The sequence below is a fragment of the Littorina saxatilis genome, linkage group LG2, assembly GCF_037325665.1.
Source record: "Littorina saxatilis isolate snail1 linkage group LG2, US_GU_Lsax_2.0, whole genome shotgun sequence".
Lineage (NCBI taxonomy): Eukaryota > Metazoa > Mollusca > Gastropoda > Littorinimorpha > Littorinidae > Littorina > Littorina saxatilis.
Window position 1 is genome coordinate 10,601,821 of NC_090246.1, and position 17,500 is coordinate 10,619,320.

Below are 17,500 nucleotides of genomic sequence, written 5' to 3' on the forward strand. Positions count from 1 at the left end.
AGGTGGTGGTTCAAGTGCTAGTCTTTCGGATGAGACGAAAAACCGAGGTCCCTTCATGTACACTACATTGGGGTGTGCACGTTAAAGATCTCACGATTGACAAAAGGGTCTTTCCTGGCAAAATTGTATAGGCATAGATAAAAATGTCCACCAAAATACCCGTGTGACTTGGAATAATAGGCCGTGAAAAGTAGGATATGCGCTGAAATGGCTGCGATCTGCTGGCCGATGTGAATGCGTGATGTATTGTGTAAAAAAAATTCCATCTCACACGGCATAAATAAATCCCTGCGCCTTGAATATGTGCACGATATAAATTGCATAAAATAAAAAGATAAAATAAATCCCTGCTCTTAGAACTGTACCCACGGAATACGCGCGATATAAGCCTCATATTGATTGATTGATTTTAAGACCTGATTTTGCTTATTTTGGATTTCGAAAAAGAGAAAAACAAATTCCCACTCTGTACAGAATTAAGCCAGGTTCATGATTTTTGTATGGACCAAGTTGAGGGATGGCATTTGTATAGGCCTGACCAGATCTGAGATGTTGAATCTAATTGCTTACGAAGAAAGCATTGTGTCATTATAGGCACACTACTTCTCGTCACCGTCTCAGTTCTGGCCAGGCTTTAACATAGGATAAGCTCATCCCTCAACTTTGTCACATATGAACAATCGACACACTGACTCTTGCTGTTGTGAGTTGACATTTTTTGATGAATTTATTTCTGGAAAAGGCACCATGCAGTGCTGTTTCAGGGGTGGGACTTTTCCGCGGATTTCCGCGGACACAACTTACGAATTCTGCTGGAGTAATCTATTTTTCCGCGTCACATTTCATTACAATATCTATGACTTGTTGACTGAATGATTTGGAGAGACGTGGAGATGAAACAGAACACTGGAGGCTTGAGAGTTAAATTGTGCTGACTGAAAACTCCTGATAACTAATAGTAATTTTGAGGGGGGGGGGGGGGGGGGGGGAGGTTGGGGAGTGTGGAGAATGTCTTTTTTGTCAGATTGCACAGATTTTAATGTACCATTTAACCAAAATTCGGGGTAACATGCCCCCGAACCCCCTGGAAAAAAAGGGATTTCCTCTTTTTTCATCACAAGAGAGTCCCACCCCTGTGTTTACAGAATTCCTTGTTTAAAACTATCACTGTGCACAGAGGGAAGGGGGGGGGGGGGGGTGTATTTGACCACCCCTGCGTTTACAGAATTCCTTGTTTAAAACTATCACTGTGCACAGAGGGAAGGGGGGGGGGTGTATTTGACCACCCCTGTGTTTACAGAATTCCTTGTTTAAAACTATCACTGTGCACAGAGGGAAGGGGGGGTGTATTTGACCACCCCTGTGTTTACAGAATTCCTTGTTTAAAACTATCATTGTGCACAGAGGGAAGAGGGGGGGGGGGGGTGTATTTGACCACCCCTGTGTTTACAGAATTCCTTGTTTAAAACTATCACTGTGCACAGAGGGAAGGGGGGGGGGTGTATTTGACCACCCCTGTGTTTACAGAATTCCTTGTTTAAAACTATCACTGTGCACAGAGGGAAGGGGGGGGGGTGTATTTGACCACCCCTGTGTTTACAGAATTCCTTGTTTAAAACTATCACTGTGCACAGAGGGAAGGGGGGGGGGGTGTATTTGACCACCCCTGTGTTTACAGCAGAATTCCTTGTTTAAAACTATCACTGTGCACAGAGGGAAGGGGGGGGGGGGGTATTTGACCACCCCTGTGTTTACAGAATTCCTTGTTTAAAACTATCACTGTGCACAGAGGGAAGGGGGGGGGGTGTATTTGACCACCCCTGTGTTTACAGAATTCCTTGTTTAAAACTATCACTGTGCACAGAGGGAAGGGGGGGGGGGGTATTTGACCACCCCTGTGTTTACAGAATTCCTTGTTTAAAACTATCACTGTGCACAGAGGGAAGGGGGGGGGGTGTATTTGACCACCCCTGTGTTTACAGAATTCCTTGTTTAAAACTATCACTGTGCACAGAGGGAAGGGGGGGGGTGTATTTGACCACCCCTGTGTTTACAGAATTCCTTGTTTAAAACTATCACTGTGCACAGAGGGAAGGGGGGGGGGTGTATTTGACCACCCCTGTGTTTACAGAATTCCTTGTTTAAAACTATCACTGTGCACAGAGGGAAGGGGGGGGGGTGTATTTGACCACCCCTGTGTTTACAGAATTCCTTGTTTAAAACTATCACTGTGCACAGAGGGGGGGGGGGGGGTGTATGTGACCAAGTGAAGTGCATTGCTACATAATAAAATGAGCAAATCCGTCCCGTGAAGAAAACTTCTGCTTACTTAATTGTCAGATTTGCCAAGGCGTGTACATGAAATAAGATTATCATTCTAAATGCTGAATCAACATTCTGACTGTTTCCTATGAAACCAGGCTTGATTTTTGGTATGAATCCAAGTTAAGGGATAGCATATGTGTAAAAGCAGAATTGTGTACAGAGGCAGCTTTGTGTTATTAAAGGCCGGCTGCTTTTCGTGAACACAGTTTGGCTCACATCTCACATCACCTGCCAGGCTTTTTTTTTTTTTTAAATTTTTTACCATGGAATAAGACTATCCCTCCATTTAAGCACATACCAGCAATAAACACAGTGGTTACTTGTGATGAACTAGTGGCAAGACAAATGATTTAAGCATCACATAGCCTTCCTAAGTGAAGTCAAGTTATGTGTCTGTGCCAGTGTGTGTGTGCATGTGTGTGTGTCAGCATAGAATGTTGAGGACAGTTCGATGGTAAATAACCCTGACAATTTTAGCCTATGATTGTGCCTACATTGTGGCAGGATTGGATGTGGATCTTCAAAAGCCTAAGTTAACAAAAAAGTATGTAAAAGTACATTTTGAATAGTAGTTTTTTTCTCAGAGGGAAGATATCACAAGATATGATCGTTCCACTGCATGTATGCCACATAACTAAAACAAAAATTAAATGTTATTTTAATCGTCTTTTGGGTAAAACAAATACACCATCAATATATTATAATAATGATCTTGCTTGTTTACAGATGGACAACAGCTACTGCCAGGACCAGGTTACGCATAAAGAAAACAGTCAACACTTGGCTGGTGCTGCAGCTTCTTTGATGTCTATTTTTTTTTTTTTTTTAAAGACAGACAGCTACCAGCTCATTCAAGACCATAGCCCCATCTTACTCACGCAGAACAGACAGCCATCTTTCGCCTTTGCACAGAACACTGCTGTCTGAAGGTACACATCAAAAGGATAGGTTTTGCACCTACAGCGTGCGACTGTGGCTAGGGTAGGAAGAACAGACTCTGCAACACGTTCTGAGAGGGTGGCCTTTTCTTGCCACCCGTACCCCTGTGCAACAAGACTTGGCCAGAGAGCACACATCCAAATGCAAACACTGAACACTGAAGAGGAAGAAGAAGAAGAAGGTGCCCACACAGAAGGACATAAATCTACTTTAACTCTTACCAGTTCGGGGGTTTTAGGGCATATTTTACAGTGCTGTTGGTGCCTACTTGCCGAGTGGCTATCTGGGGTCATATTCTAAATGAAATATAGAAAATTATATATCAAATGAAAGGAAAATGAATAAGCTTTTCATATTTGCAAAGAGAATTGTGCTATCTTTAAAGGTAAAAATTTTATGGGGGTGACAACATGATTTTTGTTGAAATTTGTACGCCCATTTTTTGGAACACGTGACAAACACAAAGAAGAATTTTTTTTTGTGTTCAGTTTATTTTAGATATGCTGCTAACTAGTCTGTTTGGGCATTCATTTTACATAGCATAGCAAAGTTTTATAGAGTTTTGCTGATAAACAAAAAAGTTATTGTCACCTGAATACCCCCACCCAAATTTCAAAGTTGGACGTTTCATGCCTAAGGCCCCCCCCAAAAAAATATTCTGTTTACGGTATCCTGACTGACCCTATTTTTTCGCGCGACCCTAGACTTTTGTTTGGCATTTGGTAAAAAAAATAAAAAAATAAAATAAAAAAATTTGAAAAAAAAAAATTTTGAAAAAAAAAAAATTTGAACAAAAAAAAATTTTGAAAAAAAGGGGGCTTTGTTTTTTGGCAAAATAACTTAAAAATATGTTTTGGGGAAATAAAAAAAATTTTAAAAAAAGTCCCGACCTACCGACCCTATTTATTTGGCCTATGTTACCGTTAACAGACTTTTTTTTTTTTTTTTTGCCTAATAATGCATTTCTATAACTAACTTATAACAAAAACCCAGCTTGTTTCAGTCATAAAGTGTGTCTTAAATATGAGTTTATCCACTGTCCGACCCATCCAATGTAAAAAAAAAAAAAAAAAAAAAAATTATAATTAGATAATTGGTCAGTGGAAAACTACAGGGGGGGCATCGTAAGCTTGCTTACGATGGGCAAGGGAGCGAACTGGTAAGAGTTAAGGGCACACAAGTTTACAGCAGTTTATTGAATTGTAGCAGATTATAGGGAGAAAATGAACAAGCTAAATAGGCTGTACAGTACTTCACTTGAACAATGTATAAAGTTCCCTGTATTAAGAACATTTACAGATCACAAGACATTGTGTTTTCTTTTGTTTACAATACAAATGTTTCATAATAAAAAGATGTGCACTAGGCAAGATCCTTAAAATGTAAAACTAGTAGTGTGACAATTTTGAATTGTTCAGAGATGGTTTTTCTTCAGTGGTAAATGTTTTAGCTTTTTTATAAGATCCCGTTAGTGAAGCATACTATAAAACCTTGACCTTCCAAACTGTGTTAGCACCCTGGGCTGCGATCATTGTGTTGAGCTACTTAAAGGCACAGTGCAGCTTACAGCCTTCGTTTTGCGTTTTTGTTGCAGCTGAGTGCATTTACAGTTCAAAAATCCTCCTATGGTAGTAAAACAAACCCAAAACTACCCAACGACGACATCTGTGAAGCTCGACAGTTTCTTGTTCACGCGAGTGCATAAATTAACCTAGTTATTACGTGGTGTTTGGTCGGAGTTCGATTCAACTGAGTGATTCCGGCCTCCATTTTGTTTTATACAAACTCATGATGATGTCTGACATAGTTTGCTAGTGACGTGTCTTTTTGTGCATGATGTGGTGATCTACCTGATCTAAATTTAGATCCAAAAATAGGTCAAGACCAGCCGGGTCCGAGTACGAAATTGATTCGTAAAAAAATCGCAGTTCTTGACTCTTTGGGTGCAAGTCAATGAAACTTGGTAGTTCTTCTAACAGATAGCTGCCTGAGGTATGACTAAAAGCCCCAGGGGCTCCGTGCACCTGAATTTGACAAGTTCAGTACCTTCAGCAAGCGCAAGTACAGTAGAGAAGCGCTTGACACACTGAAAAAGGCCTACTACGAGCAAAAGAAAAAGAATCAGTGATGCATGTGCTTTTGATGTAATCTTCTTTGACATTATGATGACTACAAAAACTGACTGATGTGTTTTGTTTGTGAATGATGGATATATGTGCATGATTGCGTTTCGCAGACACAGTTGTCATGTGCGTTGTAATTGGCGACGAATGCTGGATGATTACTATTTTTGTACCAGGATTACTATTTTTGGGGCTGAGCATTACTCCAAAACACTTATGGGGGTAAACAGGTCTGCAGCACAACTACAAATGTAGAAATGTCGTCTGCATTTTGTATATTTTAAAAGGTTATTTTTGTGCACAGAACATACATCTGCAGGGAGGTTTGGAGGGTGAAGTTAGGATCTGTTAGGAGGCATACAGCATCACACTCATTTTGTGTGTGTGTATTTTGTGTTGACAGATAAGACACTGTCATTCCAGCAGAAACCTGTGATGATGCACATTTTATTGAAGTGACCAGCTGAAATTGTATGTACGTTGTTATGAAATTGACAAATGATCCCTGCTTTGCAATCCTGGGTTAATGATATTGCCAAAATTAAAACGTGGAGGAAAAAGTGAGTGTAAACCTATTCTTGTGGTGGTGGTGGTGGTGGTGGTGTGTGTGTGTGTCTGGTTAGTGTGTGTTTGAGTGTGTGTTAAACAAACAACGACAAACAACACCAAACCTACATCAAACAAGCACAACAAAAACAAATTACACAAAAAAATGGCAAAAATCAGAATATCAACTGAGAAAAAAAACCGTGGCTGAATGCAATACTTATTATAACTTAAAAAGTAAAAGTGTGCGTGTGGATGTGTGCGTATGTTTGAGTGTTTTAAACAAACAACAAACCTAAATTAAAGAAGCACAACAAACAAACAAAAAACCTGGCAAAGTTCTGAACATTAACACAATGCTGCTTTCTGCTTTGAGGGGAGGAATAAAATGACTGAAGCCGGACTGCCGAGAGGAGGAAGGAGGGGGAAAAGAACACGCAGACATGAAAACACACACAACTCCATGACAGATAAACTGCTTATGTTCAAAAATCAAGAATATTTAAGCGTGCACACACGCACGCACACACACACACACACACACACACACACACACACACACACACACACACACAGACTCTCCTCGTGAAAGTAAAGGTAAACTCGAACTTGAAGGTAAGTATAAATGTTTGATTTGGAAGAAACCTGTGATAAAAGTCTTTGTATAAATCATCGGTACCAACAAAATTCAGTTGCCACAACGCGTAAAGGGACATACTGTAGTTTCAAATTAGTAACAATCTAAGCCATTTTAATCAGCACTGGTGTCCGGCAAGCACTAACAGATACAACAGCACGTGTATGCATCTTGAAGTAATAAGACCTTGAAGTAGGCCTAGAGTTTACACTATGCATTATGTAATGCTTTAATTCAGCTGCCTAACTGTGGAACTTTGCAAATGTGTGAGGACCGTTTCACAAAACAGACAAAACACCCTCTCAGTTATTTACACAAATCAGTTCCAGAATGTGCGTGTTCCTTTTCCGTCTCTACAAATTAATGTTATCTGGGGGGAAAACGAATCATTGTCGCTTCCGCCCTCAGTTATAATTGCCTGAGCATAATAGGAAATGCAACAGGTGTAGTTTTCCGCCTGATTTTTAGTCAAGATATTTCGACACAGAATGTTTCTTTCTTTTTTCTTTGTATGTTCACAAGCTCACATACAATCATTTATGCAACACTGACAATAAGACCAGACCAGAGTTGTGATTGAAATGGGCAGTTTATTTAATAAAGCTCCAGAATGAATAAAAATACATGACAAAATAAGGTGGTCCCGCTGTACAAAGCCGGTTACCAAACACACACACACACCAACACACACAAACACACTCACGCACGCACACACACACACACACACACACACACACACACACACACACACATGACACACACACACACACACACACACACACACACAGAGTAACATTGTACAACTTACTGTCACATTCAAGCGGGAACACCAAACAAAACGTATCATCAAATGAAACAACATTTTAAGTGGTCAACAGATGACCACAAACCACACTTGAAATCTTCACATTTTAACACTTTCTCCTGTATCCACAAAAGTCATTTATGCTGACCAGATAATGACATAATAAAATGACATCAATAAAACCATTCCCTTTTTTATTTTAAAGAAAAACAAGAAAATTAAAATAACGCAAAGAACTGATGCTCAGTAAGGTTGGGTATCGATCTCAAATGTGTGCATAGCTAATTACATGTAACCGGCATGGACTGGGGCTAGAATTGGCCTTTCTGTCAGGCAACTCGGCCTCTAATTGGTTTTATATTGTCTGATCCCCCTCCAGAAAAAAACAATACCATTTGCCCCGTGCTTCTGCGCCCACAAAAAATATTCGGGAATAAGAAAAGTTCAAATTTTAGGCACCCCACATACAACCTTAATTGTCAGTCAATTACTTTACTGCAATCAACGTTGATTTTAAAGTACCATGTCATTATTATTTTGGAGATAGATTTGAAAAAGTCCATAATTGCAGACTGCGTATTGGTATGAGTGATTTGAATTTTGATTTATGTCAGCGCGGCACCTCAAGGAATGCCCCAAATGTGAGTGCGGTTACCCAAGGGAGACTGCTGAGCACTATTTGTTGCATTGACCCTTGTGTAGAGATGTACGATTATTGTCAATTGATAACTGATTATAAGTTTATTGAAATATTATTGAAAGGCATCCCGCAATATTCCCGGAATGTCAATCAGACCATATTCATAACTGTACAAGAATTTATTAAGACAAACAGGCATGTTCCGTACATGAGCCTCTACATTTTATTCATAATGTTCATTTGACACTGTCATGAGACAAATGCTGCCTGACCAATTGTTCTTCGTAATTTCTCTCGTGTTTTGTGTCCTTGTTTCGACTTATCGATTATGGCCCAATCGTTATGTAATTTAGTGCCATTTTCGCCGATCACAAAATGTATTAACTTTGCGTGTGTGTCTTCTGTGCATTTAATATTATTGTGACGTGACCCACTCTTCCAACATTTCTGGCGCTCCAAGTCTTCGTCGTCCTTTTTTTTCCCCCTTATGCTGAATTCTGTTCTCTCGTACCCCATTTCTTTTTGTTTCTTGTTTTTACCCCCACCAAGTTCTGTACGTACTACCACCCCCTCCATTTTTTGATTGCTTGCGCATCAGGTTTGTCTGTTTGTTTTCGTTGTCTGAAATGAGTAAATGTATCTAGTCCGCCATCATGCTAAACTTTGTTATGTACATACCAGGATGACTTAAAATAAGCATTTATGCTTGAGTTATCTTAAAAAAACAATGCATTGTTTCTGTCATGATAACAAATTGAATAAAGTTTTGTAAACCAATGGACTGATTATAGTTGACCCTGATATGTGATAGTGTCACATTAATTTATTTCTACTTTCACTTGTACTTTTGTACTTAAAACAAATCACTGAAATGTAAAAGTTATTATTTTTTCCATTGTGAAGTGTCGTCAGTCTCCTCAAGGTAATGCAGTCAAACTCAACCAAAAGTTGGAGGGGCTTCTTCATACTTTCAGTGTGTGTGTGTGTGTGTGTGATTTCTTTTGACACTATGCACGTTTGTATATAACCGCCTGTGCACAAAAAGAAGAACATAATCGAATCTTATCATTCATTTTCGCTTAATTGATTGATTGGTATGCATGTTTCTAACAGTGACCGTTACCAAAGTGAGTATAGTGCGCTTCCCAAGCATAAAACGGTGCATGACTCTGGATTTGCGTCTGAGATATTGACACATCACTGTGAGAAAAAGCGTCAATGAAAAAAGAAGACTATTTATTTTCCTTGAGCATTATCTTAAAGTGGTGTGCCAAAAACTTTTAAATTCAAAAATTCAATATTTAACTTTAGGAAAAGCACTGTAGAGAGAAAACCACGCTTGTGTGTTCAGAATAGTCTCCATGTGGTATCAATATAAATGATTCAAATGTATGGAAGAGAAGCTGTTTCTGCTGGATTAATACACACACACAATTGTGCACTCACACATAAGCACGCATGCATGCTCACACACACACACACACACAGAAACAACAAATTCATTATGACAAAACCAAATACGAAGTCCTATTTCACAAATTTTATATCTTCTCCTTTTCACCATATACAAATACAGTCACGGAGTACATTTATAAGGCCAAATTATTAAGAAATATTATTTTCTGTGCTTGAATTACCCAGTGTGTAGCATGATCACCACGAAGGTACAATTCACAGAAGTTGAGTAATCACTTTACAAAACCCATACCAGTACCACATTGTTATGTTAAATCCTACTTATTAACCCACACAAATAGAAGAAGATAGCTTTGTGAAGACTTTCATTTTCCAACCAAATGCTGTTCAACCGGCTAGATTATTCTTTCTTTCTATATTTGGTGTTTAACGTTGTTTTCAACCGTTCAAGGTTATATCGCGACGGGGAAAGAGGGGGGGGGGGGGATGGGGGATGGGATAGAGCCACTTGTTAATTGTTTCTTGTTCACAAAAGCACTAATCAAAAAATTGCTCCAGGGGCTTGCAACGTAGTACAATATACTACCTTACTGGGAGAATGCAAGTTTCCAGTACAAAGGACTTTAACATTTCTTACATACCAATCAATATGAGGCTTATATTGCGCGTATTCTGTGGGTACAGTTCTAAGCTCGGGGATTTTATTTTAATTTTATTTTATGCAATTTATATCGCGCACATATTCAAGGCACAGGGATTTATTTATGCCGTGTGAGATGGAATATTGTTTTACACAATACATCACGCATTCACATCGGCCAGCAGATCGCAGCCATTTCGGCGCATATCCTGCTTTTCACGGCCTATTATTCCAAGTCACACGGGTATTTTGGTGGACATTTTTATGAAAATTTATCTATGCCTATACAATTTTGCCAGGAAAGACCCTTTTGTCAATCGTGGGATCTTTAACGTGCACACCCCAAAGTAGTGTACACGAAGGGACCTCGGTTTTTCGTCTCATCCGAAAGACTTGAACCCACCACCTAGGTTAGGAAAGGGGGCAGAAAATTGCTAACGCCCTGACCCAGGGTCGAACTCGCAACCTCTCGCTTCCGAGCGCAAGTGCGTTACCACTCGGCCACTGACACGATACACCAACACGATATTAGCACTCCAGATTTTTATCTCGCAGTTTTTCTGAAGGACTTTGCATTTGAAAACTATTCTCAGACAAAATATGAGTTTAAACTGCAAGTACATGTACAGGGAGTCTGAAGGGTTCAAGTCGGATGAGATAGACTACTGTTGTGGCAATCTTCGAATTTGAAAATCATTTTTTTAAAAGAGTAAAACTCATAGTTCTTCTTCTTCTTCGCTCATGGGCTGAAACTCCCACGTTCACTCACAAATTTGCACGAGTGGATTTTTACGTGTATGACCGTTTTTACCCCACCATTCAGGCAGCCATACGCCGCTTTCGGGGGAAGCATGCAGGGTATTTTTGTGTTTCTATAACCCACCAAACTCTGACATGGGTTACAGGATCTTTTCCGTGCGCACTTGGTCTTGTGCTTGCGTGTACACACGAAGGAGGATAAGGCACTAGCAGGTCTGCACATAAGCAATGACCTTGGAGATCAGAAAATTCTCCACCTTTAACCTACCAGGCGGCCGCGATTTTGACTCATGACCTTCTGAATAGGAGGCCGATGTCTTATCCACAAGAACACCGAGCCCGTCCAAACTCCTAGTAAAAACAACAACTGCAAATCTGGGAGCAAAATGTAAACGGTTACAGTTTCAACTATCCTTCCCCTTTATATCAGCATTTTTGGAAACCTAAACGAAAGAGTATTCAAGAACAACAGTCACGGATTCAGATTTAAAAAAACAAATGGTAACTATGCTTTTTGGAAATTCTTTCTTTAATTGGTGTTTAACGAAGGTTATATCGCGACAGGGAAAGGGGGGGAGATGGGATAGAGCCACTTGTTAATTGTTTCTTGTTCACAAAAGCACTAATAAAAAAAATGCTCCAGGGGCTTGCAACGTAGTACAATATACTACCTTACTGGGAGAATGCAAGTTTCCAGTACAAAGGACTTAACATTTCTTACATACTGCTTGACTAAAATCTGTACAAACATTGACTATATAAGAAACACTTAACAAGGGTAAAAGGAGAAACAGAATCCGTTAGTCGCCTCTTACGACATGCTGGGGAGCATCGGGTAAATTCTTCCCCCTAACCCGCGGGGGGTCTTTTTGGAAATGCGCTTCAGACAAATGCCTTTGCACACGTTATGTTACTCACAGCAAAATGCAAGAATAATTGGGGACCATATGGGATGGGGCAAATTGGGAGGGAGCAATTCGGGACACCACCATAAATATCTACCAAATATTTACAAATAGCTATCTTAGTACATGCATAACATGCTGTACCAATACACAATTTCTTTAAATAACTATGTAAGGATTATTGGCAGTCTCCCGGAGCATGTTTCACGCTATCCTGCGATCAGGACAAGCGACTGACTGTGATGTGTATGCTGTGCGGCGTGCGCTACATAAGAAACCTTTTTTAAAATTTGTATTAAATATAATCACCTGAGCCACGAATGGCTAGCTGACAGCGGCTATCTTTTACACAACAAATTCTGAACTCTGATGAACTCGTGACCGCTGATTTTTAAAGGCAAGGGGTATCATATTGTGCGCATGGCATACACATCCAAGTTGGTCGTTTGTCCCGATTGTGGGATACAGCCCGTCAGAGGCGTAGAGCGTGCTCGAGATGTTTTGAAAAACCTGACTGCAGTACAGGGATTTTTACACCTCCGGACTGCTGATAATCCTAGTAACAGAATTATTTTCAAAAACCGTCTATTGCCTTGAAAGCAAACCTGGAATTTCTGATGCGAGTTGCCAGAAAGAAAGTTCACTAACAAGATCCAGGCCAACACCACCCCCCCCCCCCCCCCCCCATCCCCCTAAATAACACTAAGGAGTGAGGTGAGCTTAAATAACTAATTAATTAATCAATCAATAAATTCTCTGCTGAAATCCCCAACTTCGCGCATCGAAGCTATGAAAAACAGGACACTGCCACGTTTCCATTCAGCTAAACGCCACACCATTTTCAAGAGGGGATGTCTCAGGAAGAAAGATGTGACGCTCCCGATTCATATGTTTCAGAAGACAGCCCACCTGAGAAAAAGAAGAACACAATATAGAAATAATAACAACCTGTCAACCACAAATAAATTAAAGTTTTTCAAACAGTTCACTAATCCGACAAACTCATGCTCGTTTCTGGTGCATTTGATAAAGCCAATTACGGGTAGATGCTAGACAACAGCAAAACCACCACCACATAACAACACAAGATTGTTTATGGTTGTTTACAGTCTCTTGAACACAGGAGTCAATCGAGACCATATATATAACAAGAAGCATAAAAAAGCACTTCAGTTTGAAACCCAGGTTCAATGTAGTAAATGATATTGCAGCAATGTTCCATCCATCCTCAGCACTTTCAAAACCAGTTTCTTCTAGGTCATACACACCTTTTCCTCGATTGATCCACAGTACATCAGATCGCTATCGTTCTTTTTATGATTTGCACCAAGGGAATGATTAACATTTCTGTCTTAGTCATATGTAACAAGCTTTAAGCAAAAGCATAATATTCTACACATTCACATATTGTAAAGTTGAAGGGGTCTATGTCGACCAAAAGAAGGTGTATTCCCCATAGCCATAGGTGTTTTCCCTGTGTACCGGGAATACAGTTGGATTTTCTGTAAAGAAGTATAATATCGTACAATCTTGCGCCAAGCGCGTGACTGCGGTTAGATAGGAGAATCTATTTAAAATCCTGAATTCGCGTGCGGCATCCAGTCAAGCAAAACATGCTTCGACCGTTTATCAAAACGGATTTAGTTAAAGAAACATCTGCACCCCCACCCCCAACAGCCTGGTATTATGTTTTCCTCGCTGGTACTCTCGTCCATTGAATCACTTTCACTTTCGTAAGCTTGAAGTAACTCCATGGCGTCTAACGGAAGTATATTCCCTGTATATGTACAGGAAATTAACATACAGGGAATACAGCCACTGTTGGTCGACATAGACCCCTTCTAAAGTGCTGCAGTAGTTACCTTTCCCTCCAAGGACCAAGCTGTTCATCCACTGTAGGGCTGACCGGGGTTCCCCCTTAGCAGAGTGAGTGGCGAATCCTGGCTGATAAATTTCCTTTCATTTTCCATGAATGAAGAATACCAGCTGGGTTCTTTTATTCATGGACCTGTGTTCTGCAACACACACAAATCAGCCACCATCTTGTAAATATATGTAAAAGAAAGCAAGTGGCAATCTGAATAACAGAATACAAAATGATCAATCCACACAATCATACTTCAGCACTGAAAGTCCACAAAATGAAGCACTGCTAGTACATGTACTTCTCATAATTTACTGAAACTTTACTCGTCAAAACAACCATTTGTTTTATCAACTTTACTCGCATGTGGCGAGTAGATTAACATTTCTACTCACCATTTACATGATTTTTACTCGCCATGGCGAGTAATTGATAATACTCGCCACTTTCAGGCCTGTACTTGTGCATGAGATGTGTTTACCATCCATATGCCCAGACCATGCGCCCTTCTGTTGTGCTCAGAACAGTAAAGAGTTGCTTGCTGGGGTGGTTGTTCATAAGTTAACAGTTCACAAGAGGGCACAAACAAGAGCAAAAACACAGGTGCCTGATTCAAACTCATTCAAATGCAGAACCTTATTTTTGCATGAACAGAGTAAGACATGATTCTTACATAGCTGACCCTACCCCTGGCAGAAAAGTGCTTGAAATTGTCCATGTGGTCTCTATCAGTACATTTGATGCGTATTTGTGATACATATATACTGATATAGAGACAAGTAACAAGTGGACATTTCCTCTGACACCTCTACCATTTGTACACCTGCACAAATCTCCTGCCATAGACTACAAAAGGAAAACATACAAATCAAAACAAACACAAATTTAACCTAATGTTTACCTTTCAGCAGCAGAAAAGGCTGTGTTTTCTGTGGTGTCTCAGAGTAAAGCCACGGTGTTGGAGATCTATGCAAAACTAGGCTGTAGGCAAGGTCCAACATCTTTAGCTGCACACACAAAAAGAAGAAGCAAGAAATCACATGACATAGATGACATTCCTCACTAGTACAAAACCACAACTACACTAGTCAACTACCAATGTAAGAATCATAGTCCTGCAAGATTACCCTCTTAAAAAGTAAGATTGCTTTCATTCAAACACTACCGTGGAACCAAACTCCCCCCCCCCCCCTCCTTTTTTTGAGTTTTTCCTACATGTGTGTTGATGTTTCCATTAATTCCAAGCCCTGAAACTGTGAACTTGAGATCTTTATGTATGCACACAGTCACAGGCTTAATAAGCTATTCAGAAACCAAGCAGAGTCTGCACAACGTCAATTCTGAGAAATAAATCCCCACAACCGGTTTCAAGGCCACTATACCGACTGAGCTATTGCTTGCCATGCCAACCTCCACCCCCATTTGGAACATGCACAACTAGTATACCCATACACCTGTAATAATACTGCTTGGCTTCCTCCCCCACCCTCCAAATCAATAAACACTAAATGTATGCAATCAGTAATCTTTTAGTTAGTAGTTGACTACCATCACTACTCTCTCCACACCCACCCACCCTCTTGCACACCAGCGACACACCCCCATCGCCCAATCATTTCCATGATTCTCTCTGCCATATAGTTATCCTAAACACTAAGATTATGACACATTTGTTTTCCAATTAGGAACATAAAAAATTACTGTAAAAAAAATGTACAATCATGCACTCTCTGAGTCTGACAAGAGAGTGTGAGAAAAGTCAAGAAAGCAAGACATGTGTGACATAACTAAATCTTCTAATCTATTCCTGAGATTTACTCTTGACAGCTTAAAATGGAACCTCATGCACTTACTGTTCTGAATTGTAGAAATTTCTTGTAGTTATAGCAGCAAAGGCAGTTTTATTGGGTACCACCAGGTGTCACTCTGTCATCATCTGATCAAGCATTCAAGCAAATGGTTCAGCACTGAAACAGTAAATAGCAAGAGTGTACAGAAAAATACACAAACTTTCTCATTAATTTGTATCTTCAACTTCACATTATTCATAAATAATGATACCTTACTTTGACTAAGTTTGAGTAGGATTAACACCATGCAGAGCCAGAAGTTAACTTGAAATAAAATAACTATACGTTACTCAATACTGCACTCAATGAGTCAATTGTCAGCAAAGGTGATAATCAATGCAAGGTAAAACCAAAGGATGCAACTCAGTCAGCAATTGCAAAAACTACATAATTCTAATCAAGCTGTCAGTTTCATTAGCTATCAGAATTCAAAACATGTTCTTGTTTTTGTTGTTGCTGTTGTTCATGACTACATTAATGTATCTCAGCATTTCTAGTTTCTACACTATAGCCATTAAAAAAACCAAAAGAAGTGTCCCAATGTTTAATGAAGCGCTCTTGCAATTAAGTCACAATTGTTTGCAGTTGCTGAGAAAAGCTAATAGTAATAGTCCTTACAGTAAGTTGAGTAACAAATTATAAACAATTGCTGTTAACACTCATAGTACAAGAGAGCAAACCACTGCAAAACTATAGTCATTTATCAATGTTATGCTTGCCATCCACCCCCGACCCCAAACCTCTCCCATATTTTATGTACATCAGACTAGTATTCTTGTTAGTTCATTTCAGCTGTAACAGTGACAACACGTTTGCACACTACAGACCTGGAAGTGGAAATGTTAACACATGGAGTGCTAAATTTCAGGATACAATCTGTTTGTTTGTTTGCTTAACGCCCAGTCGACCACGAAGGGCCAATCAGGGCGGTGCTGCTTTGACATTTAACGTGCGCCACACACAAGACAGAAGTCGCAGCACAGGCTTCGTGTCTCACCCAGTCACATTATTCTGACACCGGACCAACCAGTCCTAGCACTAACCCCATAATGCCAGACGCCAGGCGGAGCAGCCACTAGATTGCCAATTTTAAAGTCTTAGGTATGACCCGGCCGGGGTTCGAACCCACGACCTCCCGATCACGGGGCGGGCGCCTTACCACAAGGCCAACCGTGCCGGTCATACAATCTGTTACAAAGTACAAACACTGGCAATCGGAGAGAACAGTGTTACTGTAAGTCTTTACAGTAACATCAAACAGTATCCCCTCTTTTTGGTAGTACAGTGGAACAACACTTTTAATATCCCCTGATTAAAGACTCCCTCCCTTTTAAGACCCTGTTTTCTCAGATTTGTCTGTCCACAACCTCTCTATATTTACTCTCATCTCAAGACTTCTTCCTTTCAAGACCTGATTTTTTCAGATTTGTTTAGGTCCTAAAAGGAAGGGGGGGGGGGGGGGGGGGGTTCGATCGACTTTACTGGTACCGTGAAACCGAAAGTGACCAAGTCATCAAGGGCACGTATATTCCTGCTGCTCTGTTAGCACCGATCATATTTTAGAAACGTTGCACTCTGTCGTCAACAAATGTAGGAATAAAAATAGTATTACCTTCACCAGCTGTCTCCATGGAGTCGAAAGACCATCGGCCGGTTTGGCTCGCTTGTGCCATTCCTGGATGAAAATTGAAATGACCCTGGCTGCTCCGTTCTTGGCATCAATGGCAGTGCAAAAAAAGCGAATCCCGACTCCCATCCAGGATCTTTCTTCTTCTCGATCGCTCAGACAGGGACTCCGGAACTTCTGATGAAGTCTGCAGTACAGCGAAGACTCTGCAGGGTGCCGAAGATCTTCTCCTGAACTGGTGTGTCAGCAGACCATGTTTCTGCTCGTAGTTTCTGGTGGATTGGACAGTGTTGGAGGAGGTGTTCCACTGTCATGTCTGCGATGCCACAGTGGCATACAGGCGTGTCCCCAATGTGGAATTTTGAGAACATGTGATGCCTGAGTCTGCAGTGGCCGGTTCTCAGGATAAGCTGTACGGCACGGC

At 40.4% G+C, this 17,500-nt stretch overlaps 1 protein-coding gene and 1 long non-coding RNA gene across 2 annotated transcripts in view; one reads left to right on the forward strand and one right to left on the reverse strand.

The window, feature by feature from the left end:
• The window catches only part of LOC138958176 (U-scoloptoxin(05)-Er3a-like), a 195,238-nt gene that overhangs the window by 51,585 nt on the left and 126,153 nt on the right, over positions 1-17,500 (forward strand). The window lies entirely within an intron of this gene.
• On the reverse strand, positions 9,541-17,484 carry LOC138958168 (uncharacterized). The gene is made up of 5 exons (XR_011453327.1): positions 17,062-17,484; positions 15,453-15,566; positions 14,501-14,606; positions 13,598-13,750; positions 9,541-12,644 (listed from the first exon to the last, which is right to left on the reverse strand). It is a non-coding gene; the product is annotated as an uncharacterized lncRNA (long non-coding RNA).